The sequence below is a fragment of the Salvelinus fontinalis genome, chromosome 42, assembly GCF_029448725.1.
Source record: "Salvelinus fontinalis isolate EN_2023a chromosome 42, ASM2944872v1, whole genome shotgun sequence".
Taxonomy (NCBI): domain Eukaryota; kingdom Metazoa; phylum Chordata; class Actinopteri; order Salmoniformes; family Salmonidae; genus Salvelinus; species Salvelinus fontinalis.
In genome coordinates this window covers 8212491-8239976 of record NC_074706.1, presented here as the reverse complement: position 1 = coordinate 8239976, position 27486 = coordinate 8212491, and the positions used below count along the sequence as shown (strand labels likewise).

Here is a 27486-nt window from a genome sequence, read left to right as displayed (position 1 = left end):
ACTTTAGACTGGACTTTAACCTGTCTGGACTTTAGTCTGGACTTTAGCCTGCCTGGATTTTAGTCTGGACTTCAGCCTGTCTGGACTTTATTCTGTCTGGACTTTAGTCTGGACTTTAGTCTGTCTGGACTTTAGACTGGACTTTAACCTGTCTGGACTTTAGTCTGGACTTTAGCCTGGACTTTAGTCTGGACTTTAGTCTGGACTTCAGCCTGTCTGGAGTGCTAGTTGGGCGTGTTTGAACGCTGGTCTGGAAATTATAGGGGGCGGTGCGGGACTTCAGGGAGTGTAGCAGGCCTATGTGGTCTCTGGTTAACGTGGTTAAGGTAATGGAGTTTTAAAGGGGAACACCTTCTGAGGGATTTGGAGTGTCTTTGTACTACAGGGACTAAGGGCTATAGGGCCTGTACTGATGGTCTCTGTGAGACTGTTCATGTTTACTAAAGGGAGGCCCTCTAGTCTGTAATGACCAAATACACAGAGTTGAAGACGTGGCCCTAATGCACCCAAGCTGCTGCAGAGAGAGAGGGGGGGGGGGGGGGGGGGGGGGGAGCAAGAGGGACGAGAAAAGAGAGGGAGAAAAAGAGAGAGGAGATCAAAAATAAAGAAAGAGGGAGACCTATTGCACTGGGACAAATACTCAGACATAAGAGAATCTTTCTTTCCCCAAATTTTCCTTCATTACAAATCATTTTGAACTACAAACAAATGACAAAAATATCTAATATGCATTGGGTAAAAAAACAAAATGTGCAGTTTTGGCACGTAAATATGTGGCCTCCTGTCACAAGCTGAGGGAAAGCCAGTGAAAAGTAACAATGTAACGATAGTATTTGGCTTTCATACCATTATTATTATTATTCTCATGACTAATGTTGTTGTAGTTCTGTTAATGTTAATATCATTACCACTACTACTAGGCCTCCTATTAGTAGTAGTATTCATATTATTAGTATTATTAGTATACTTATTAGTAGTAGTAGTAGTATTATTTGTATTATTAATATACTTATTAGCAGTAGTAGTAGTATTATTCAAAATATTAGTATTCGTATATTTATTATTAGTATTATTATTATTATTATTAATATTATTAGTATACTTCTTCTCCTTCTTCATATTACTAGTATTGGTATTATTAGTATACGTATTATTAGTTGTAGTATTATTTGTATTATTAATATACTTATTATTATTATTAGTAGTAGTCGTATTATTTGTATTATTAATATACGTGTTATTATTAGTAGTAGTAGTATTATTCAAGATATTAGTATTAGTATATTATTATTATTAGCAGTATTATTATTGTTAATATTATTAGTATACTTCATCTTCTTCTTATTCATATTATTAGTATACATATTATTTGTTTACTTTTTATTATTAGTAGTAGTATTATTTGTATTACTAATATACTTAATATTATTAGTGTTATTAGTAGTAGTAGTAGTATTCATAAAATTAGTATTAGTATATGTATTATTATTAGCAGTATTATTATTATTATTAATATTAGTATACTTATTTTCTTCTTATTTATATTAGTATTAGTATTATTAGTATACTTATTATTATTGGTAGTAGTATTATCAGTATTAATAGTATTAGTTGTATCCATAGTAGGAGTAGTGGTATTATTTGTATACTTATTATTAGTATTAGTAGTAGTAGTATTATTAGTATACTTATTATTATTAGTAGTGGTAGTATTGTTAGTACTTGTATTATTATTATTATTAATTTATTACTGTTAGTCAAACTAATGTAGTTATATGTTTACTTCAACATTGTAAGTAATATTACTTGCCATGTCAATAAACTCTATTGAATTGAACAGAGAGAGTGAGGGAACACTTTTACTTTCTCAAAGGGCTTGGTGAAGATCAACTTTCACATGAGAAAGGGGAACCGGTAATGTAACAAGAACACACACACAAGTGCATCCCAAATGGCACCCTATTCCCTATATGGTCCAACACCTTTGAGGGCTCTGGTCCAAAGCAGTGCACTATGTAGGGACTAGGGTGCCATTTGGGACGGAGACACGGAGTCCTGTTCTGTTTGGAATGAATCAATCAGGTTTTTGAAAAGAGGAGTGAGAAGAAGGTTCACAAGGTCAAAAAACAACTCCTTTCACTTTCCACCCAAATCAAAACTCAAAAGTGAAGCAGGCAAATAGCTTTCTGAAAGCATAGAGTCAGTGGCACACCGTGGCTTTTCAAACACTGTGTCTGGGTCCCAAATGGTTCCCTATTCCCTACTTTTGACCAGGACTAATACGGGGTTTGGTCACAAGTAATTCACTATAGGGAATAGGGTGCCCTTCGGGACACAGCCAGTGCTTTATTCTATTCTTCCAAGAGGAAGACCGGCCTAGACCTTTTCTCTGTAACACTCTGTAATGGGGACGGGGTGACTTGTCAAGCTTGGCCCTTGGACAATGAAAGCCTCTTTTGGCATCAAATGAAGAAAACCCACCAACTCTCCCCCTGTATGAGTGACTAGGCCTACATCCTGACCTGTATGGCAGTCTTTGAAGCAGTGAGTGTAGAAAGAAGAAAATCCCCCACGCTGCCATTATCACTCGTTTATCCAAAACTTTGTCAAAGCGGTCTGTAGCTGGAGAATGATATAATGTCAATCCGAACGAAGGTGGCTGCCACCACCACAGACTGGAAATAGGGAGGAGAAATTCTCTGTAACACTTTACCCAAAGCCTTATGTATAATGCTTTATTACTTGTTATATGTATGCATGAGCCCTAGAAACGAGCCTTAAAATCCATTATAACAGCATTATAATGCTTTACACTATAACAGCATTATAATGCATTACACTATAACAGCATTATAATGCATTATAACAGCATTATAATGCATTACACTATAACAGCATTATAATGCATTACACTATAACAGCATTATAATGCATTACACTATAACAGCATTATAATGCATTACACTATAACAGCATTATAATGCATTACACTATAACAGCATTATAATGCATTACACTATAACAGCATTATAATGCATTACACTATAACAGCATTATAATGCATTACACTATAACAGCATTATAATGCATTACACCTTCAGGCTTAAAGGCGCAAAGTGTTATCAAAATCTCATTATCCCTGAGCACATTCTATAGATGTCCCCACCCTACGACAAGGATCCTTGACAAAAAGAGCTTCTCTACCAGGGAGGAAACATTACAGCTCAAAGTTCTCCTTTCCTTCCCGAATCCTGACACTTGTTCAAATAGCAATTGAAAGTTACTGTGCAATCACTTGTCTTCTTCACACGTGTCTTCCACCCAAATTGCAGAGCAACATTATTTCTCTCCTCTTCCGAGCACATTAGGCGTGCGGCCTAATCAAGGCAAATTGGGCTTAATTGCCTCCTCCCAAAGAGAAGTAACAAGAGGAGAGGAATTGAATAGAATCTGGTGCACTTGTGTTGGAGTTGGTGTGTTTTTCTTTTTCGTCTAGCTTCCCTGATTACTCAGAGAGAAAGAGACAGACGGAGAGAGAGGCCACATGAGGAGAGTGAGCCTACAACAATATATGCTTTCTATGCGATTACATTCAAACTATGTGCGATTACATTCAGTAAATACATTTCACTTTCTCGTGCACTTTTCAAAACAGACTATGACTAAAGCCTTTGGGGTCAATAACAAAAGTACATCTCCAAAAAGAGAGACAAATTGACTCGACTCAAGGGGCTAAGCTGCGAAACAACTAAAGAGAAAAACACAAACTCATTTGGTTGACATTGATTTCACACACAGCCTCTGCTGCAGAGCTGTGTCCCTGCCTGGGTCCTAGTGGACGTTTTTATCAGTTTAATATTGGCAGTGGGAAGTGCCATGGAACAGAAAAACACTATCCGTTATTCCCCACCAATGATTTCTAAATCTGTGGGGAACAGCTGATCTAGCTGGGTGATCAATGTGTATCTATGTATGTCTTGAAGGTAGGCTCAATACCATGTCATGTGGTGAACTGAAAGGACGTCTGAGTTGACATAGAGGATTACTCGTTTTACCTGAGGCTCACACACACACACACACACACACACACACACACACACACACACACACACACACACACACACACACACACACACACACACACACACACACACACACACACACACACACACACACACACACACACACACACACAGACACACACACACACACACACTAGGCTTGGGAGGTATCTAGATTTCCATATTGTCCTACCGTCCTTCCCTCATACTGGGATTTACAGTATTTCCGACATAGCACACAAGGGGGCGCTAAAACGCAGGAAAAGTCCATTGGGCCTCCATTACCAGAATGCTAACCAATTTAGCGCAAACTAATATCGAAATCACATCGACGCCGTTATCTAAATGCTAACGAACGAAAAAGAACAAACTAATTGCAAAAACAGGCAAATTCAGCTCAAAGTTATATAAGCACAGCTAGTAGCTACTGAATGTCATTTTCGGTGAGTGGGGACATTTACAAGCGAAAGTGAACGAGATAAATTGTGCAAATGAACAAAGTTGTGATGCATGCTTTTCTGAAGGAAGAGCCGCAAGAGTGCATGGAGCAGAGGAGAGAAGAATGGAGGAGAAAGACAACACTAGTAGGAAGCACAGGGTAGCAATGGCAGCTGTACAACTCTTTGACTTCTGGCAGAGAGCTATAATAAGATATCTGATGGCAAAGATTTAGTAGTGAATTGCATACAAGCGTAACTTCCTCACCTCATGTGCGCCACACAACAGAGACTCTCCAATAGATAATGAACACTATTCACTCACCAGCTCGCTTTCTCCCGTTGTGCTATTTACAAACAAACTCGTGGCTGGCTCGAATGTTCTGGGGTACAATGGTAAGCTTCATAATGTAAAATAATGTGACCTGTCACGTTCCTGACCTGTTTTCTTTTGTCTTGTATTTATTTAGTTGGTCAGAGCGTGAGTTGGGTGGGTTTGTCTATGTGTGGGTTTGTCTATGTGTGATTTTCTATGTTGGGGTTTTGTGTTCGGCCTGGTATGATTCTCAATCAGAGGCAGCTGTCAATCGTTGTCCCTGATTGAGAGTCATACTAAGGCAGCCGGGGTTCACGTGTGTTTTGTGGGTGTTTGTTCTTGTGTCAGCGTTTGTATTCGTGCCACACGGGACTGTTGTCGGTTGTACTCATTTGTGTTATTTTGTTTCGTGTTAGTGTTCAGTTTCGTTTTAATAAATGATCATGAGCACTACCCACAGTTGGTCCTATCCATGCTCCTCCTCGTCTGAGGAGGAGAACGACTATGACGACCGTTACAGTGACCGGTGAAATGAGGAAAGCAATCTGCTTTATCTCCTAAGCTATTGCACAAGTTGACTGCAGGTAACCACTTAAAAAGTAGCTACAAATATTCAAATGTATTGAACAACTTCAATTAAATAGTTTTGACAGTATTGAAAAACCATCTCGTGGCTATTTCCAAATACCCTGGTATACGGTATATACGGTATACCGCCCAAGCCTAACACACACACACACACACAAATCGTCCTTATCTCCCCTTCTCTATCTCACACTATCTCTGATATCTATCTGCTGCAGTATCTTTTCAGTATCTCTGCAGCATCTCTGCAGTATCTCGGATATCTGCTGCAGTGTCTCTGCAGTATCTCTGATATCTGCTGCAGTATCTCATCAGTATCTCCGTGTGGAAACTCTGCAGCTCTTCTGGCAAGCCAGACCAGGTCGGCCTTCCCTCGTCATCCACACGGGTCCAGAGCCAGAAGAAACATCACAAGGTCTCAGAGGACACAGCCCTCCTTCTGTTCAACACAAACCCAGATTATCGGTTGCTGTTCAATTTTCCCTCAGTGTGGAGTCTGGTGCCAACCCCCTGAGCTACAGATTGATGGTCACGCCAGTCAAACAGAGCCACAGGCTCCCTCTGTCCCCCAGAGTGGGTGAGATACTGGGCCGGATGGAAACCACGAGGAGGGAGGCCATTTTGGATCCAGCATGGAGGACACTACGGGGTCATTTGGATAGACTGGTCATAATGAGAGAAACAGGAAACTATGTTGGTGACCTTGATAAAGCATTGATGCTACAGTGAATGATCTTTGCTTCATGGCTGAGTGAAGTACACGGCTCTACAGTGAATGCGCTTTGCTTCATGGCTGAGTGAAGTACACGGCTCTACAGTGAATGATCTTTGCTTCATGGCTGAGTGAAGTACACGGCTCCACAGTGAATGATCTTTGCTTCATGGCTGAGTGAAGTACACTGCTCCACAGTGAATGATCTTTGCTTCATGGCTGAGTGAAGTACACGGCTCTACAGTGAATGATCTTTGCTTCATGGCTGAGTGAAGTACACGGCTCCACAGTGAATGATCTTTGCTTCATGGCTGAGTGAAGTACACGGCTCTACAGTGAATGATCTTTGCTTAATGGCTGAGTGAAGTACACGGCTCCACAGTGAATGATCTTTGCTTCATGGCTGAGTGAAGTACACGGCTCCACAGTGCAACTATTGTACTCGCATATGCCCCTAAATATTTAGCTGTGCGACCTGGAATTTGTATTTATGAGAACGAGTGCACATAGAAAGAAATCACCCAGATGATAATTGTTGCAATGATTACCTCACTGTACCGCAGAGTACCATGGAGCAATGAGTACCGCTGAGTACCATGGAGAATACACTGAAAGCAGATTCATGACCGTCACGCTTGCAACATTACTACAAAGAAAACGGTTTGTTACCTCAAATATTTGTGTGTGCTTCAACATTTTCAACTAAGGCACACAGAGTAGAGAGCCTAGAGTCCTGGAGAGTAGCCAGGTACGGCCTTCAAAAGCCAAACCGCCAGGAAATGCATATATTCCCAACAGAAGATGATTCCATGGAAAACAACAATGGCCTTAAAAAATGTATGAATGAAAAATATGTTCTCAACAAGTCTGAATCAAATCAGAAAGCGTGACAATGATTGACTCAGTTCCAAAAAGTGTAAAAAGATGCAGCTCTCGATCAGTTAAAACAATTCCCAAACTGTCTGACAAGAACGAGAAGCCTCTCAGAGTTGAGCACCTCACCACTACTGGGTCCCTGTCATAGAAAACCGCGGGGGCCGTCGTCATTGTAGTAATTAGTGTGCACACAGCTACCACAATAACACTAAATGTGTGGTATCTCTGGTTAGCATCAGTCCCACGGTCTGTCTCTGGAGTCTGTGTTGATGGATTGGGTTAACAAGGTTTGGACACGGTCTAAGCACTTCCCATGTTCCCCTCTTCACTCACTGAAAGACTTCCAGATGATACTATACCAACTTTCTCACTAGAGAACCGCACACACACACACACACACACACACAACCACACACACAACCACACACACAACCACACACACAACCACACACACACACACACACACACACACACACACACACACACACACACACACACACACCTCCCATGTTTCAAGTTCGAGAATAGTATAACAAATTCCTGCATTCTGGAAGGTCAATAAATCAATGAGGACAGTGTTTTCTTTGGGCTAAATGTTTGAGCGGCGGCTGTGGGGTGACGTACGTGTGGGTTTGGGTGTGTGGGACGTTTCCTCTCCCACGCTAAAGTGTCCCTGTTAGCGGGAGCACCGTAGCTGTAATTGACAACGGATGCAAACAGGAAATAATTTGATCCCTGTATGCAACCGGAGACAAGGAGGAGAGAGGAGAAAGACAGAGATGAGAGAGGGGAGAGGGCCGGGAAGTGAGGGAGAGAGGGGGACAGAGAGAAGGAGAACAGAGAGAGGGAAGGGGACCTAATGGTTAGTGTAGATTCCGTCAGACAGAGAGGAGGTCGGGGTTCACTCCTAATGGTTAGTGTAGATTCCGTCAGACAGAGAGGAGGTCGGGGGTCGGGGTTCACTCCTAATGGTTAGTGTAGATTCCGTCAGACAGAAAGGAGGTCGGGATCGGGGTTCACTCCTAATGGTTAGTGTAGATTCCGTCAGACAGAGAGGAGGTCGGGGTTCACTCCTAATGGTTAGTGTAGATTCCGTCAGACAGAAAGGAGGTCGGGGATCGGGGTTCACTCCTAATGGTTAGTGTAGATTCCGTCAGACAGAAAGGAGGTCGGGGGTCGGGGTTCACTCCTAATGGTTAGTGTAGATTCCGTCAGACAGAGAGGAGGTCGGGGTTCACTCCTAATGGTTAGTGTAGATTCCGTCAGACAGAGAGGAGGTCGGGGGTCGGGGTTCACTCCTAATGATTAGTGTAGATTCCGTCAGACAGAAAGGAGGTCGGGGGCAGGGGTTCACTCCTAATGGTTAGTGTAGATTCCGTCAGAGAGAAAGGAGGTCGGGGATCGGGGTTCACTCCTAATGGTTAGTGTAGATTCCGTCAGACAGAGAGGAGGTCGGGGGTCGGGGTTCACTCCTAATGGTTAGTGTAGATTCCGTCAGACAGAGAGGAGGTCGGGGGTCGGGGTTCACTCCTAAAGGTTAGTGTAGATTCCGTCAGACAGAGAGGAGGTCGGGGGTCGGGGTTCACTCCTAATGGTTAGTGTAGATTCCGTCAGACAGAGAGGAGGTCGGGGGTCGGGGTTCACTCCTAATGGTTAGTGTAGATTCCGTCAGACAGAGAGGAGGTCGGGGTTCACTCCTAATGGTTAGTGTAGATTCCGTCAGACAGAGAGGAGGTCGGGGTTCACTCCTAATGGTTAGTGTAGATTCCGTCAGACAGAGAGGAGGTCGGGGGTCGGGGTTCACTCCTAATGGTTAGTGTAGATTCCGTCAGACAGAGAGGAGGTCGGGGGTCGGGGTTCACTCCCTAAAGGGAGGCAGCAGGACTAACCTTGTCCACTGGTGCTGGGCTAACGGACTGTTTAGACTGTGACGTTACATAAACACATGTAGGACAGGTGTGTGTGTGTCAGATCTCCTCTTCCCACTCAGAGTAGGTTGTCATCATCTTGTTCTGAACATAGAAGCTGCAAGGGGTATTTTCTGAGGGGTATAACCCCAGAAAATGCTGTTTCACTATCCAGGTTTGAAAATAAATTACATCTTGACGACACACACACTTCCTGTTTCGCTTCTAATTGCACAATTCCCCTAATTGACCTAACCAAACCCGCCCTCCTTTTCCTAAGACGCAGGGCGTCAAACCAAACCACCAGCAACAAGGAACTTGTGCGTTTCTGTGAATTCACTGCCTTCACACATATTATGAAACTCAAAGGTACTTTCTTCTTGTCTGAGGCAACACAGCTTCCTCTCCTCTCCTCTGATCTCACCCGTGTGTGTGTGTGTGTGTGTGTGTGTGTGTCCAGTGTCTCACCCCTAGGAGAGGAGAAGTGAAGAACCAACTAGATCTTCTGCCTCCTTGCCAAGTGTACTCAACCTATACGGCCCTGACCACGGAAAATTACAATTGGCTCAGAACAGGGCAGCACGGCTGGCCCCGTAAATCTCTCATGGCTCAAAGTGGAGGAGAGATGGACTTCATCACTACTTGTTTTTGTAAGAAGTGTTTACAAGCTGAATGCACCAAGCTGTCTGTTTAAACTACTAGCACCCAGCTCAGACACCCATCCATACCCCACAAGACATGCCACCAGAGGTCTCTTCACAGTCCCCAAGTGCAGAACAGACTACGGGAGGCACACAGTACTACATAGAGCCTTGACTACATGGAACTCTATTTCCCATCAGGTAACTGATGCAAGGAGTACAATTAGATTTAAAAAACAGATAAAAATACACATTATGGAATAGCAAGGACTGTGAAGCAACACAAACATAGGCACAGACACACATTCACATGATAATACACGCATTCTACACACACGTACACATAGATTTTGTGTTGTTGTCACGTTCCTGACCTATTTCTGTTAGTTTGTTGTATGTGTTAGTTGGTCAGGACGTGAGTTTGGGTGGGCATTCTATGTTTTCTGTTTCTATGTTGGTTTATGGGTTGCCTGGTATGGCTCTTAATTAGAGGCAGGTGTTTGGCGTTCCTCTAATTGAGAGTCATATTTAGGTAGGTTGTTTCACTGTGTTCGTTGTGGGTGGTTGTCTCCTGTGTCAGTGTTTGTCGCACCATACGGGACTGTTCGGTTTGTTTGTTCATCGTTCTTTTGTGTAGTCTATGTTCCCTGTTCGTGCGTTCTTCGCGTTATTTGTAAGTTCGTATTTGTTCAGGTCTGTCTATACATTTCGGTTTTGTTATTTTGTGGTTTATTCAAGTATAGGTCGTTTTCTGTCTTTATTGTTTTGTCGTGTCTTTATTAAATTATGTATTCACAACCCGCTGCGCCTTGGATCAATCACTACTCCTCCTTTTCGGTTGAAGAGGAGGAGGAATACCGTTACAGTTGTAGATATGTGGTAGTAGAGTAGTGGCCTGAGGGAACGCACTTAGTGTCTTGTGAAAAGTGTTATGAAATGTCATGTCATTAAATATTTTAAACCGATTATATACAGTAACTGCCTTAATGTTGCCGTACCCCAGGAAGAGTAGCTGCTGGGGATCCTTAATAAATACACATTTCATCTCTTCATGTCATCTCTCCATCTCACCCCTGCATCTCTTCTCCATGCAGCTACAGCATCAGCACCATTGGGCTGAATTACCTCCTGCCACCGTTCTCTCAATAGCACATCTTTCTCACTCACCACCATCTCACTCACCTCCACCTCACTCACCTCCATCTCACTCACCTGCATCTCACTCACCTCCATCTCACTCACCTCCATCTCACTCACCATCTCACTCACCTCCATCTCACTCACCTCCATCTCACTCACCTGCATCTCACTCACCTCCATCTCACTCACCTTCATCTCACTCACCTCCATCTCACTCACCTGCATCTCACTCACCTGCATCTCACTCACCTGCATCTCACTCACCTCCATCTCACTCACCTCCATCTCACTCACCCACTCAATATATTCTACTGGTGCTATTCTCTTTCCATATCAGTGTGTCAATGACTCGTCTTCTAATTCAACCAGCTGACAGTGAACGGAGACCACTTCCACTCTATTCTCTCGTGTTTCTGCAAAAACACACTGTGTTCACCTCCGGGTGAAGGGTTATGACTGTTGACCGTGGATGTGGGCCACCTTATAACGTACACAATCCAACAGCAGTAACTTTACAGGGGTTTTATGATGTGTCGGAGACTACTTAGTCGTTCAAGAACACGGCCCGGTAGTGCTCCTAGAATGATGAACCTGGTCAATCGTGGTCGGGTCTGCGGTGGCCAGTGGTCGTTTGTTAGGATAGAAATGGCATGCATCTGCGAGAAACTGCTGTTGCCTCGAGATGAATTGATGTATATATATAGTCAGTGTAATAGTCAGGGTGGCCATTTTGATGAGTTGTTCAGCAGTCTTATGGCTTGGGGGTAGAAGCTGTTAAGGAGCCTTTGGACCTAGACTTGGTGCTCCAGTACCGCTTGCACCGCAGAGACAACAGTTTCTGTCTTGGGTGACTGGAGTCTTTGACAATTTGTAGGGCCTTCCTCTGACACCGCCTGGTATAGAGGTCCTGGATGGCAGGAAGCTTGGCCCCAGTGATGTACTGGGCCGTACTCCGTAGCTGTGTAAGGGCTATTTGACCAAGGAGAGTGATGGAGTGCTGCATCAGATGACCTGGCCTCTACAATCACCCAACCTCAACCCAATTGAGATGGTTTTGGATATGTTGGAACGCAGAGGGAAGGAAAAGCAGCCAACAAGTGCTCAGCATATGTGGGAACTCCTTCAAGACGGTTGTAAAAACATTCCTCATGAAGCTGGTTTGAGAGAATGTCAACAGTGTGCAAAGTTGTCATCAAGGCAAAGGGTGGCTACTTTAAAGAATCTCAAATATAAAATATATTTAGAGAGAGAGAGAGATTTTCCATTTGGAGAGTTTCTGCAAATCCGTGTTTTTCCGAGCAGCACCGAGTTAATAGTTTATTGACATGAATTAATTAGTAAATATGTCTCTGCTGCTCTTCAGTTAAAAGCACTTCGACAGATTACAGGATAAATTCTGGGAGAGATAAGTGGATGTTTCTATTTAGTATTGGAGGAGGGCTGCGAGGGGGTAGAAAACACACTGATCAGACACGCTAGCATCCAGATCTGATTAACTGAACGTCATATTGAGGAGGACCTCACGGAGTGACACACACACACACACATAAACCCTCTCCATCGGAGCTGGCTGCAGACACACACATGCTTGACGCACGCACGCAGGAACACACGTACACACACACCACAGAGACTCCGCTGCTTCACTCCCTCTGCATGTTTCCTGTTTTTGCTACAGTGTTTAATTGTAATCAAGCCAGGCAAACAAAACACCCAAGGTGAAAATCCCATCATTATCATTGTCGGCGGGCTCTAGGCTAATCTCGCTGCTGTTAGTTTACCTAGCATTAAGCTAATCCTTGAGCCAACATGGCCGAACTTTGGCCCCCCGCTGGGACCTCACGCCTGCTATGCGTGTGAGCAGAGCTGATGGGACTCAACTGATGGGGGAGATCTGGCCGCTGATCAAACTGGATAATACGACACAGTTGTCTTAAAGAGGGACTCGCACAGAGCCAGTGACTGTATATATGTGTGGGGAAGGGGTCTGTCAGTGTGTGTGTGTGTGTGTGTGTGTGTGTAGGGAGGTAAACAGTGGGGTTTTAATGTGTGAACTGTAGCTCCAAAGGTGACCTGTCAGGTGACCTCCAGATGTGGTCACTACTGTGTGATGGTTGTTAAAAAGAGGAAGAGAGAGAGAGAGAGAGAGAGAAAGAGAGAGTGAGAGAGAGAGGAGGGGGAAGGAGAGGTATAGAGAGAAAGAGAGAGAGGGAGAGGGAGAGAGGAGGGGTAAGGAGAGGTATAGAAAGAGAGAGAAAGAGAGAGAGAGAGAGAGAGAGAGATAGAAAAGGGAAACCATCTGTTTATTTATTTTCCCTTTCATTAGTAATCTTTACTAATGTTTCCCTTGTTTATTTCCCTTTCATTGTCTATTCCATTTGCTTTGACAATGTAAACATGTTTTCCATGCCAATGAAGCCCTTTGATTGAGTTGAATTAAATTGATTTGAGAGAGAGAGAGAGACTGGGTGGGGGGGTAAGATGATACTGCTGTCTCAGGTTGCTGGTCCTCTAGGCAGTAGTGGAAAAAGTACTCAATCGTCGTACTTGAGTAATAGTAAAGATACCTTAATAGAAAATGACTCAAATAAAAGTGAAAGTCACCCAGTAAAATATTACTTGAGTAAAACTCTCAAAGCATTTGGTTTTAAATATACTTAAGTATCAAAAGTAAATGTAATTGCTAAAATATACTTAAGTATTGAAAGTAAAAGTATAAATAATTTCAAGTTCCCTTTCAAGTTCCCATCCAGATGGCACCATTTTCTTGTTTTTTAAATTGACGGATAACCAGGGCAAACACCAACACTCGGACATAATTTACGAATGAAGCATTTGTGTTTAGTGAGTCCGGCAGATCAGAGGCAGTAGGGATGACCAGGGACGTTCTCTTGATAAGTGCCTGAATTGGACCACTTTCCTGTCCTGCTAAGCATTCAAAATGTAACAAGTACTTTTGGGTGTCAGGGAAAATGTATGGAGTACAAAGTACATTATTTTCTTTTAGGAAAATAGTGAAGTAAATGTAGTCAAAAATGTAAATAGTAAAGTACAGATACCACAAAAAACGACTTAAGTATTTTTACTTAAGTACTTTACACTACTGCCTCTAGGGAGTGTTGGGGCTCTACTCTGCTGTGTCAGACATGACCACAGGGACTCTATACTGAGGTTAACTGAAGGGCACACACACACACACACACACACTACCATTAACAAACACACACACAGCTGCCCCCCCCCCCCCCCCCCCCCCACACACACTAACAAATTTGAAACACATCATTACAATACACACATTAACCAACCAACACAGCGCACACACGCATGCACGCACGCACACGCACACACAAACACACACACACACACACACACACACACACACAGTTTATTTCATAAACCCTGTGAATAACACACACTAACTAACGGCATCATCTGAATGCAGGGTGACATACTGCACATCCTGGTCTGAATCATCAAACAAAAGCCACTATGGATGAAATGTGAATTTCCAGTCCATCTCCCTCCAAGGTGAAGTGCCACACAAAGCTGTTAGCAGAGTGGGCTGGGATAATGAATGTGTCGGTTGGGGGGCTGGGTGGGTGGGGGTGTGTGGCTGTGCATGGTTAACTAGGCATTCATTTCCCATGTAGCTGCCATTACCAGGCCAATGAGTAATCATTGAAAAAGAAGAGAGAGAGAGAGAGAGAGACAGAGAGAAGTGCAGGGCTGATATGGGTTTGTAGTGGGCAATGGGGCTTGAGGTAAAGGAACTTTGGCTGTCAGGTGTGGAGAGTGATGCATGGGGAACAGTACCCGTCAGGCTTGAAGGGCTCTTGGGCTCCTATAGTGAGTGATGCGTGTGTGGAGAGAAGTTTATGTATGTCTCTCTAAAAGGAGTGAGAAAGCAGAGAAGTCACACACAAGAGTGCACGTACACACACACACACACACACACACACACACACACACACACACACACACACACACACACACACACACACACACACACACACACACACACACACACACACACACACACTCCCCCACCCCCTCTGTCACACAGTCTCTCTCTCTCTCCCACACACACACACTCTGTCACACAGTCTCTCTCACTCTGCCACACACACACTCTCTCTCTCCCACCCCCTCTGTCACACACACTCTCTCTCACCCACCCCCTCTGTCACACACTCTCTCTCTCTCCCACACACACACTCTCTCTCTCTCCCACCCCCTCTGTCACACACACTCTCTCTCTCTCCCACCCCCTCTGTCACACAGTCTCTCTCACTCTCCCACACACACCCCCTCTGTCACACAGTCTCTCTCACTCTCCCACACACACACTCTCTCTCTCCCACCCCCTCTGTCACACAGTCTCTCTCACTCTCCCACACACACACTCTCTCTCTCCCACCCCCTCTGTCACACAGTCTCTCTCACTCTCCCACACACACACACTCTGTCACACAGTCTCTCTCTCTCTCCCACACACACACTCTCTCTCTCTCCCACCCCCTCTGTCACACACACTCTCTCTCTCTCCCACCCCCTCTGTCACACAGTCTCTCTCACTCTCCCACACACACACACTCTGTCACACAGTCTCTCTCACTCTCCCACACACACTCTCTCTCTCTCCCACCCCCTCTGTCACACACACTCTCTCTCTCTCCCACCCCCTCTGTCACACAGTCTCTCTCACTCTCCCACACACACACACTCTCTCTCCCACCCCCTCTGTCACACAGTCTCTCTCACTCTGCCACACACACACTCTCTCTCTCCCACCCCCTCTGTCACACAGTCTCTCTCACTCTCCCACACACACACACACTCTCTCTCTCCCACCCCCTCTGTCACACAGTCTCTCTCACTCTGCCACACACACACTCTCTCTCTCCCACCCCCTCTGTCACACAGTCTCTCTCACTCTGCCACACACACACTCTCTCTCTCCCACCCCCTCTGTCACACAGTCTCTCTCACTCTCCCACACACACAGTCTCTCTCTCCCACCCCCTCTGTCACACAGTCTCTCTCACTCTCCCACACACACATCCTCCTGTTTGCAGTGGAGAGGAGGATTTCAAGGGCCTCATTATAATAATGGCTGATGATTGCGACATTGTAAACCTTTTCTAATTGCTCATCAGTGCTTTCATTTGAGGCTGATTTCAAACGGCTGCACCACACACACCCTCCCTGTGAAGGAGAGTGAGAGAGGGGGAGAGAGAGGGGGAGAGGGAGAGAGACAGAGGGGGGAGAGGGAGAGGGAGACAGTAGCACATGGATGATTCCTCACATTCCTCTTTGTAGTCTCCCCCGATCAAACACACGCCTCCTGGTAAACTCATCTAAGCCCATTCATTCTCAAGCTGCTGCCATCGCTTTCACTGCTTCCTGAGTTGATATGAAGCACACGGAAGGCCTTCTCGGATGTACCTGAGAAAGGTTCGTGATCCACTTTGATTACGGATATCTAGTGGAAAAGGGTATATTTAATTATAAGACAAAAGAGAGCACTGTCAGAGACATTTGAGGAAGTTCTATGCAATTATGAAGAGTGATCCCTTACGAGGAGCACCACATGAACATATGCGCTGACATTTGTGCTGAGTAACACACTGTTCTGGGCCCTGTCGTCCTCTCCTGCTGGTTAGAGGAGACCTTGAGAAAGGGACAATTATGTCCTAATGGGGCCACCGTACCATCTGACGAAGGGTCACACAGCAGCACGCGCACGCACGCACGCACACACACACACACACACACACACACACACACAGTGACACAAACACACATACACACAACGACACACACAAGGCAGAGTACCTGGGAGTTGAGACCTTGACAAACAGTGACCTGAAAAACTCCATGTAATACCCTCAAATCTCAGACAGATTCATCTCTATTATTATTGGAAGAAAGGTGGGAGGGGAGACAGGGGAGGGGGGAACTGGATGATATGAGGCTGCTTTCAAATCTGTCACTAACTGCTCTTAGTGTACAAGCTATCACAGATTCTGCAGAAAGAGAAGTAACAGAGAGAGAGAGAAGTGAGAGAGGGACATCCCAAGTGTATCTGTGGCTGTCTGTGCCTCACAATAACCTCAACAGTGTAGTGGACTTTATTCATTATAAATGGAGTGGAACAGCAGGACAGTCAATAAGCACGGCCATCGGGCTGTCATTCACAATAGTACTGTACAGCATATGAGCATTGTACTGCACCGTATGAGCATTGTACTGCACCGTATGAGCATTGTACTGCACCGTATGAGTATTGTACTGCACCGTATGAGTATTGTACTGCATCGTATGAGCATTGTACTGCATCGTATGAGCATTGTACTGCATCGTATGAGTATTGTAATGCATCGCATGAGCATTGTACTGCATCGTATGAGCATTGTACTGCATCGTATGAGTATTGTACTGCATCGTATGAGCATTGTACTGCACCGTATGAGTATTGTACTGCATCGTATGAGCATTGTACTGCATCGTATGAGCATTGTACTGCATCGTATGAGCATTGTACTGCATCGTATGAGCATTGTACTGCATCGCATGAGCATTGTACTGCATCGTATGAGCATTGTACTGCATCGTATGAGTATTGTACTGCATCGTATGAGCATTGTACTGCACCGTATGAGCATTGTACTGCATCGTATGAGCATTGTACTGCATCGTATGAGTATTGTACTGCATCGTATGAGTATTGTACTGCATCGTATGAGCATTGTACTGCACCGTATGAGTATTGTACTGCATCGTATGAGCATTGTACTGCATCGTATGAGTATTGTACTGCATCGTATGAGCATTGTACTGCATCGTATGAGCATTGTACTGCATCGTATGAGCATTGTACTGCATCGTATGAGTATTGTACTGCACCGTATGAGTATTGTACTGCATCGTATGAGCATTGTACTGCACCGTATGAGTATTGTACTGCATCGTATGAGCATTGTACTGCATCGTATGAGCATTGTACTGCATCGTATGAGTATTGTACTGCATCGTATGAGCATTGTACTGCACCGTATGAGTATTGTACTGCATCGTATGAGCATTGTACTGCATCGTATGAGTATTGTACTGCATCGTATGAGCATTGTACTGCATCGTATGAGCATTGTACTGCATCGTATGAGCATTGTACTGCATCGTATGAGCATTGTACTGCATCGTATGAGCATTGTACTGCACCGTATGAGTATTGTACTGCATCGTATGAGCATTGTACTGCATCGTATGAGCATTGTACTGCATCGTATGAGTATTGTACTGCATCGTATGAGCATTGTACTGCACCGTATGAGTATTGTACTGCATCGTATGAGCATTGTACTGCATCGTATGAGTATTGTACTGCATCGTATGAGCATTGTACTGCATCGTATGAGCATTGTACTGCATCGTATGAGCATTGTACTGCATCGTATGAGCATTGTACTGCATCGTATGAGCATTGTACTGCATCGTATGAGCATTGTACTGCATCGTATGAGCATTGTATGAATCTCACAGAACATACTGCATGCAGACACGCTCAGAGGGCAGCTGAGGCCAGCAAGTTGTGTTGCAAGTTGTGTTAGATCAAAATAAGACAGAACGAACAAATACCGACTGTACAAAACATTAGGAACACCTAATATTGAGTTGCACCCCCATTTGCCCTCAGAACAGCCTCAATTTGTCTGGGCATGGACAAGCTGTTGAAAGCGTTCCACAGGGATGCTGGCCCATGTTGACTTCCCACAGTTGTGTGAAGTTGGCTGGATGTCCTTTGGCTGGTGGACCATTCTTGATACACACGGGAAACGGTTGAGTGTGAAAAACCCAGCAGCGTTGCCGTTCTTGACACGTTCAAACCGATGCCTCTGGCACCTACTATCATACCCTGTTCAAAGACATTTCAATATTTTGTGTTACCCATTCACCCTCTGAATGGAAAACATACACGATCCACGTATCAATTGTCTCAAGGCTTAAAAATCCTTATGTAACCTTGTCTCCTCCTCTTCATCTACACTGATTGAAGTGGATTTAACAAGTGAAATCAATAAGGGATCAAAGCTTTCACCTGGATTCACCTGGTCAGTCTATGTTATGGAAAGAGCAGGTGTTCATAATGTTTTGTCCACTCAGTGACGTAAAATATGTGTAGATTTTCAGTTTCAGTCAATTGTAATGTTTTGAACACTCAGTATATAACTGCCTGAGCATGATGAAGCGTGCTCGATAAAACTGGACTAACACTGCTAGCTACACCCCTGTCCGTGTGTGTGTGTGTGTGTGTGTGTGTGTGTGTGTGTGTGTGTGTGTGTGTGTGTGTGTGTGTGTGTGTGTGTGTGTGTGTGTGTGTGTGTGTGTGTGTTTGTGTGTGTGTGTGTGTGTGTGTGTGTGTGTGTGTGTGTGTGTGTGTGTGTGTGTGTGTGTGTGTGTGCACGCAAGTCTGTGTTACGTCCTCCCTCACACCCAAACACACTTTCCTATCTCCTTCTCCTCCACACCTCTGGGTTCCGTCCCATATTGAATCACTGTTCAAATGACCTTTTATTTTTCATCCCAGAGTCGTCCCAGATGTCAAACGGTGCGTGTCTGAATGAGTTACCTGTCAGAGGAGGAGAGGAGGAACCGCTCTTTTGTTGGTCATGTTCGAGGGCTACCACATTTACAAGATAATGACAGTGCCAAAAAGGAATGCCAACTCTCCTCCGCGCTGTCACGCTAGCTAGCTGTATACCTAGTGGCACATCACACAGTTAGACAGAAGGTGTGTGTGTCTGTGTGTGTGTGTGTGTTAGTGTGTGTGTGGTGTGTGTGTGCGGTGTGTGTGTGTGTGCTTGCGCGGTGTGTGTGTGTGTGGTAGTGTGTGTTTGGTGTGTGTGTGCGGTGTGTGTGTGTGTGGTGGTGTGTGGTGTGTGTATGTTGTGGTGTGGTGTGTGTGAAGTGTATGTGGAGTGTGTGTGTGGTGTGTGTATGTTGTGGTGTGTGTGAAGTGTATGTGGAGTGTGTGGTGGTGTGTGGTGTGTGTGTGGTGTGTGTATGTTGTGGTGTGTGTGAAGTGTATGTGTGTGTGGTGGTGTGTGGTGTGTGTATGTTGTGGTATGTGTGAAGTGTGTGTGGTGGTGTGTGGTGTGTGTGGTGGTGTGTGTGTGTGGTGGTGTGTGGTGTGTGGTGTGGTGTGTGGTGTGTGGTTTGTGGTGTGTGGTGTGTGGTGTGTGTGGTGTTTGTATGTTGTGTTGTGGTGTGTGTGGTGTGGTGTGTGGTGTGTGGTGTGTGGTTTGTGGTGTGTGGTGTGTGGTGTGTGGTGTGTGGTGGTGTGTGGTGTGTGGTGTGTGGTGTGTGGTGTGTGGTGGTGTGTGGTGTGTGGTGGTGTGTGGTGTGTGGTGTGTGGTGTGTGGTGTGTGGTGGTGTGTGGTGTGTGGTGTGTGGTGGTGTGTGGTGTGTGGTGGTGTGTGGTGTGTGGTGTGTGGTGGTGTGTGGTGGTGTGTGGTGTGTGGTGTGTGGTGGTGTGTGGTGTGTGGTGTGTGGTGTGTGGTGGTGTGTGGTGGTGTGTGGTGTGTGGTGGTGTGTGGTGTGTGGTGGTGTGTGGTGTGTGGTGTGTGGTGTGTGGTGGTGTGTGGTGGTGTGTGGTGTGTGGTGGTGTGTGGTGTGCTCAGTTCTCTCCTAAATAGTATTGTAGCAGCTTGTCAGAACTATAGAAGGTTTCTCAATCATCCTGCATCAACTACAGCAGTGAACCGTGGATGTTTACTGTTCAGGCGTGGGTGTTAATAACCTCAATTAGACCGTTGATTTACCTCGTTGCTTCGGTTCTACGCCTTGACTTGAAAGTGAAGAAGAGTTCACATCAACACTTGTGAGATAGCAAATGATAGACGCTACTGAGACACTATAAAAACAATGATAGATGCCACTACATCAACATGGGTATATAACCCCATTCACAGGACTAGTATTACTAGAGAACCTTGGTTATGTATTTACGAGGCCAGAATGTCCGTTATTCCAGAGGACGATTCGGACAGGACTCGTTTTTTTCCAAACTGCCCCTGTAATTCTTACATATTTGTTTCAATAAATGGACAGTTCTGACGGAAGCCTGGAGGGTTTTTTCTAGGCGTGAAGATATTTCAACAAGTCCGGGCGACAACGGGCTACACTGATAACTCCAGCTCGGTTCCCACGTTTCTAAACCAAACCATCTTTCCTATAGTGTCGCCATAATATTTCAATTGAGGAAGTGTGATCATAATTATTCCTATTTTTTTATCAATCTGCAGTACGTCCTAAATGCCCCCCAGCCTTCATCACATGACCTCGCACAGTAAAACTAATCCCATCTGAATAGGGATAATGACAGTGATGAGGCAAGCATGGACAAATAGTAATGGCCAATACCCTGGCCCTAGTGCGTATAGTCTTTCAGAGGACAGGAAAAGTAGGGCCTTCCTTTGAAATTGGCAACACGGAGTATAACTGGTGTCAGATAGCAGGGTATAATGCTAGCTTTCTACACGGTCTCAGTGTCTGTAAAACACCTAACAACTCTCAAGACTGACCTTCCTCTACTATCCTCTCCTGTCCTCTCTCTCTACATTCTGTCTCTCTCCAAGACTGACCTTCCTCTACTATCCTCTCCTGTCCTCTCCCTCTACATTCTGTCTCTCTCCAAGACTGACCTTCCTCTACTATCCTCTCCTGTCCTCTCCCTCTACATTCTGTCTCTCTCCAAGACTGACCTTCCTCTACTATCCTCTCCTGTCCTCTCCCTCTACATTCTGTCTCTCTCCAAGACTGACCTTCCTCTACTATCCTCTCCTGTCCTCTCCCTCTACATTCTGTCTCTCTCCAAGACTGACCTTCCTCTACTATCCTCTCCTGTCCTCTCCCTCTACATTCTGTCTCTCTCCAAGACTGACCTTCCTCTACTATCCTCTCCTGTCCTCTCCCTCTACATTCTGTCTCTCTCCAAGACTGACCTTCCTCTACTATCCTCTCCTGTCCTCTCCCTCTACATTCTGTCTCTCTCCAAGACTGACCTTCCTCTACTATCCTCTCCTGTCCTCTCCCTCTACATTATGTCTCTCTCCAAGACTGACCTTCCTCTACTATCCTCGCCTGTCCTCTCCCTCTACATTCTGTCTCTCTCCAAGACTGACCTTCCTCTACTATCCTCTCCTGTCCTCTCCCTCTACATTCTGTCTCTCTCCAAGACTGACCTTCCTCTACTATCCTCGCCTGTCCTCTCCCTCTACATTATGTCTCTCTCCAAGGCTGAAGGAGGACATACAGCAATCGCTGAGGGCTCTGATCTTAGATAACCTTTCATTTATCTGGTCAGTAACACACTGCCTGGTCTGCCTGCCTGGTCTGCCTGGTCTGCTTGTCTGCCTGCTTGTCTGATTGCCTCCCTGCCTGTCTGCCTGCCTGCCTCCCTGACTTGCTGTCTTTCTGCCTGCGTCCCTGACATGCTATCTTTCTGCCTGCATCCCTGACATGCTGTCTTTCTGCCTGCGTCCCTGACATGCTGTCTTTCTGCCTGCGTCCCTGACATGCTGTTTTTCTGCCTGCGTCCCTGACATGCTGTCTTTCTGCCTGCGTCCCTGACATGCTGTCTTTCTGCCTGCGTCCCTGACATGCTGTCTTTCTGCCTGCGTCCCTGACATGCTGTCTTTCTGCCTGCATCCCTGACATGCTGTCTTTCTGCCTGCATCCCTGATATGCTGTCTTTCTGCCTGCATCCCTGACATGCTGTCTTTCTGCCTGCGTCCCTGACATGTTGTCTTTCTGCCTGCATCCCTGACATGCTGTCTTTCTGCCTGCATCCCTGACATGCTGTCTTTCTGCCTGCATCCCTGACATGCTGTCTTTCTGCCTGCATCCCTGACATGCTGTCTTTCTGCCTGCGTCCCTGCCTGCAGACACAATCTGAATAGGGAATCATGTTTCACCAAATCAGACTGAAATCATCCCACAGAAAACCAGAACAAAGGAACAATGTTCAATTCAAATCAAATATCAAAATCAAATCAAATGTTATTGGTCACATGCAGATGTTATTGTGAGTATAGCTAAATGCTTGTGCTTCTAGTTCCGACAGTGCAGCAATATCAACAAGTAATTTAACAATTCCACAACAACTACCTAATACACACAAATCTAAGTAAAGGAATAGAATAAGAATATATACAAATAAATGAATATGCAATGAGTGTTAATAATATATGAGTGTGTTGTCGTCAGGGTTACGTGTCCTGAAGGCAAAGGTCACTTAAAGTTGTTGTTGTCTGGCGGTTGCCATGGTACTGTCATGGTGTTGTCACTTGTGCTGATGCACGTTCCCAGCCTAGACTTGTGTTGTGTACTTCGGCAAGATGGAATCCGTGACATTCTTCATGAATGTGTCATTGGTAAGTCCAGTAGATCTCTGAGGGCAGTCTCTAGCAGGTAAGAAGTTCACAACACTGTCTGCTTGCTCACACACAGTCACAAACAACTACTGTATTCACACGGTCACAGACACATACTGTATTCACACAGTCACAGACACATACTGTATTCACACGTCACAGACACATACTGTATTCACACAGTCACAGACACATACTGTATTCACACGGTCACAGACACATACTGTATTCACACGGTCACAGACACATACTGTATTCACACGGTCCCAGACACATACTGTATTCACACGGTCACAGACACCTACTGTATTCACACGGTCACAGACACATACTGTATTCACACAGTCACAGACACACACTGTATTCACACGGTCACAGACACCTACTGTATTCACACAGTCACAGACACCTACTGTATTCACACGGTCACAGACACATACTGTATTCACACGTCACAGACACATACTGTATTCACACAGTCACAGACACATACTGTATTCACACGGTCACATACACATACTGTATTCACACGGTCACAGACACATACTGTATTCACACATTCACAGACACATACTGTATTCACACGGTCACAGACACCTACTGTATTCACACAGGCACAGACACATACTCTATACACACAGTCACATACACCTACTGTATTCACACAGTCACAGACACATACTGTATTCACACAGTCACAGACACATACTGTATTCACACAGTCACATAGACACATACTGTATTCACACAGTCACATAGACACATACTGTATTCACACAGTCACATACACATACTGTATTCACACAGTCACATACATATACTGTATTCACACAGTCACATACACATACTGTATTCACACAGTCACAGACACATACTGTATTCACACAGTCACATACACATACTGTATTCACACAGTCACAGTCACATACTGTATTCACACAGACATATTCATACAGCACAGTAGTTATGTGAAAGCTCAGTTCATCCCCTGGCTTGCAGCAATTCAGTAGTGTTTGTAGGTCAGGCCATGGTGCGTGTGTGTGTGTGTGTGTGTGTGTGTGTGTGTGTGTGTGTGTGTGTGTGTGTGTGTGTGTGTGTGTGTGTGTGTGTGTGTGCGCGCGCACCTACCTGCCTGCCTGCCCGCACGCCTGTGAGACGTCCCTTATAATGAACCCCTGCCTAAGGCCTTGTATTGGAGGAAGGCATCAATGAGGGATCAGGGGGCTGTTCCAGAGTGCCTCTCCCAGGGGAGGGTTAGCAACATGTCAGCCTGGCTGTGTGTTGTTACTGGGGGCTCTGCATCCACGCACCGATGCTCCCCAACGTGCCCCGACACCGCATGGGATACCCTAAATGAAACATGTCTACAGCGCAATCAATAACTGGAGGAACAGAGAGAGAAGGAGGGGGGGGGGGGGGGGGGGGGGGAAGAGAGAGATAGAGGGGGATAAAAAGAGGGAGGAAGAGGGGAGACAAGGATGGAGAATGGAAGAGAGAAGAGAAGGGGATAAAAAGTGAGTGAAAGAGACAGTGAGACAGGCTGACTTGTACGTTCTGTCCAGGGAAATTAGTAGTGAGCTGAGCTGTAGCACAAGGCAGCAAGGCAGGCCCCTTCCAACTCAACCTACGGTTTTCACTCACGCCTTAAATGGAGCAAGAGGTTTGTGTAACCTGGGAAACTGCTGGGTGGGCGGACGGCAGTTGACTGTGAGGGGAAAGAAGGAGTAGAAAATGGAGGGGGGGAAATCTATTTAAATGTCCTTTCACTCAACAATGTTGTCTTCTATAATGTATTCTCCCCTCACACTTCTGTCTGTTAAGATGGTACTGTATGTTACACCTCAAAGTTAGGAATAGAGTTTGAAATATTTGTACTGTATATCTCTGGGAGTGTTTGAGAAGGTGAGAGAGGGTAGAGAGAGGGTATCCCGAAATATCTAGGAATACTACAAGGCAGAGCGAATTGACTTGACAGGGTGAATGGTACACATTCATGCCAATAAAGCGTATTTGAATTTGAAATAACTTTTATGGGAGAGATGTTCTGAGGGGGAAAAGGACAAGAGAAGACACGAAACAAAGGGTTTATCCAGGAGTTAAGGAGGCTTGAGAGAGAGAAGACCATGAGCGAGTGGGTGTGAAATCAGGATGGAGAGAGGAGACAGAGGGGAAACAGGACTGAACGGGTATGTCCTTGTATTGAAGACACAGGAGAAAAGACAAGAACGCATGAGGTTTATCCGTGGGCAGAGGAGTCTAAAGACAGGGTGATCTGTGGGATGAGGCAGGATGGAGACAGGATCTTTAGACTGATAAAGAAGCACGAGTCAGACAGCGGTAAGGGGGAGCCAGAGACCCTGTCAGGAGCCAGAGAGCCAGAGGGCCTGATCTAGGATCAAGGTGGATCTGCCTGTCTGCCTGCCTGATGGTGGGTCTGGGCGATTGGGGTGGATATCAGTGCTGAGGCCCATGCTGTTGGAAACCCTACTCCTCACCATCCTACATGGGGCCAACGGCCACAGATGTCTCCTAGGGACCGTGGGCCAACCAGCCGTCTCGTAGGGACCGTGTTCCAATTAGGAGACTAGGACCCTGGCATTCTGGAAGCTTTGAGAAACCTGACGCCTGCCCACTTCTGTTCTGACAAACCATATGCATTACTGTACATCTGGCGCTAGGCTACTTACACACACACACACACACACACACACACACACACACACACACACACACACACACACACACACACACACACACACACACACACACACACACACACACACACACACACACACACACACACACACACACACACACACACACACACACACACACACACACACGCGCACACACACACGCACACACACACACTCACCGCCCCGCTGTGGTTTTGTCAAGGTTTGTTATGAGGAATATTGAGAAAATTCCTCTTTGCCTTGCAGCAGCTGGGCTTGACGTTATAGTCTTGTAAAAAAAACTAAAGGAGAGAGAGAGATTGATTCAATCAGTGGGCCATATTCAAATGTGTTCCATTTTTATTTGAACTATGTCACTGCCAGTGGTGTAAAGTACTTAAGTAAAAATACTTTTAAGTGCTACTGAAGTAGTTTTCTGGGGTATCTGTACTTTACTTGACTATTTATATTTTTGACTACTTTTACTTTTACTCCACTACATTCCTAAAGAAAAGAACGTACTTTTGACTTTTACTAACATTTTCCCTGACACCCAAAAGTACATTTTGAATGCTTAGCAGGACAGGAAAATTGTCTAATTCACGCACTTATCAAGAGAACATCCCTGGTCATCCCTACTGCCTCTGATCTGACAGACTCAATAAACACACATGCTTCATTTGTAAATATGTCTGAGTGTTGAACTGTGCCCCTGGCTATCCATAAAAATACAAATACATTAATTGCGTTGTCTGGTTTGCTTAATATAAGACTTTTTAAAATGATTTATACTTTTTCTATTGATACTTAAGTATATTTAAAACCAAATACTTTTAGACTTTTACTCAAGTAGTATTTTCTGTTAAGGTATCTTTACTTTTACTGAAGTATGACAATTGGGTACTTTTTCCATCACTAGTTACTGGTGAAGGCTGTGAGGGATTGGTGAAGGCTGTGAGGGATTGGTGAAGGCTGTGAGGGATTTGTGAAGGCTGTAAGGGATGGTTGAAGGCAGTGAGGGATTGGTGAAGGCTGTGAGGGATTTGTGAAGGCTGTGAGGGATTGTTGAAGGCAGTGAGGGATTGGTGAAGGCTGTGAGGGATTGTTGAAGGCTGTGAGGGATTGTTGAAGGCTGTGAGTGATTGGTGAAAGCTGTGAGTGATTGGTGAAGGCTGTGAGGGATTGTTGAAGACTGTGAGTGATTGGTGAAAGCTGTGAGTGATTGGCGAAGGCTGTGAGGGATTGTTGAAGACTGTGAGTGATTGGTGAAGGCTGTGAGGGATTGTTGAAGACTGTGAGTGATTGGTGAAGGCTGTGAGGGATTGTTGAAGACTGTGAGTGATTGGTGAAAGCTGTGAGTGATTGGTGAAGGCTGTGAGGGATTGTTGAAGACTGTGAGTGATTGGTGAAAGCTGTGAGTGATTGGTGAAGGCTGTGAGGGATTGTTGAAGACTGTGAGTGATTGGTGAAAGCTGTGAGTGATTGTTGAAGGCTGTGAGGGATTGTTGAATGCAGTGTTTGTTTCATTGGGGAACAAAACATGCAAATATTTCTGTTCATCAAACAAGATTCAGATGACAGAATTAGATGGCTGACTGGAATAGAACAGGGAGCATAGGGAGGCTGGTTTAGCCCAGGAAATACATTGCATTTCCTGAGACTAACCCGTGCCCCCGCACATTGACTCGGTACCCGGTGC

At 45.2% G+C, this 27486-nt stretch overlaps 1 protein-coding gene across 5 annotated transcripts in view; it reads right to left on the bottom strand.

Moving 5' to 3' along the window:
• The window catches only part of LOC129841128 (teneurin-3-like), a 570942-nt gene that overhangs the window by 174535 nt on the left and 368921 nt on the right, over window positions 1-27486 (bottom strand). Inside the window, exon 2 of one of the 5 annotated variants that reach the window (XR_008757281.1) lies at window positions 20217-24494. The exons of the other annotated variants lie outside the window; for them this stretch is intronic. The gene's annotated coding sequence lies outside the window, so the exon portion shown is untranslated. Of the gene's footprint in view, window positions 1-20216; window positions 24495-27486 lie in introns of those variants that run through there. 5 annotated transcript variants of the gene reach the window in all.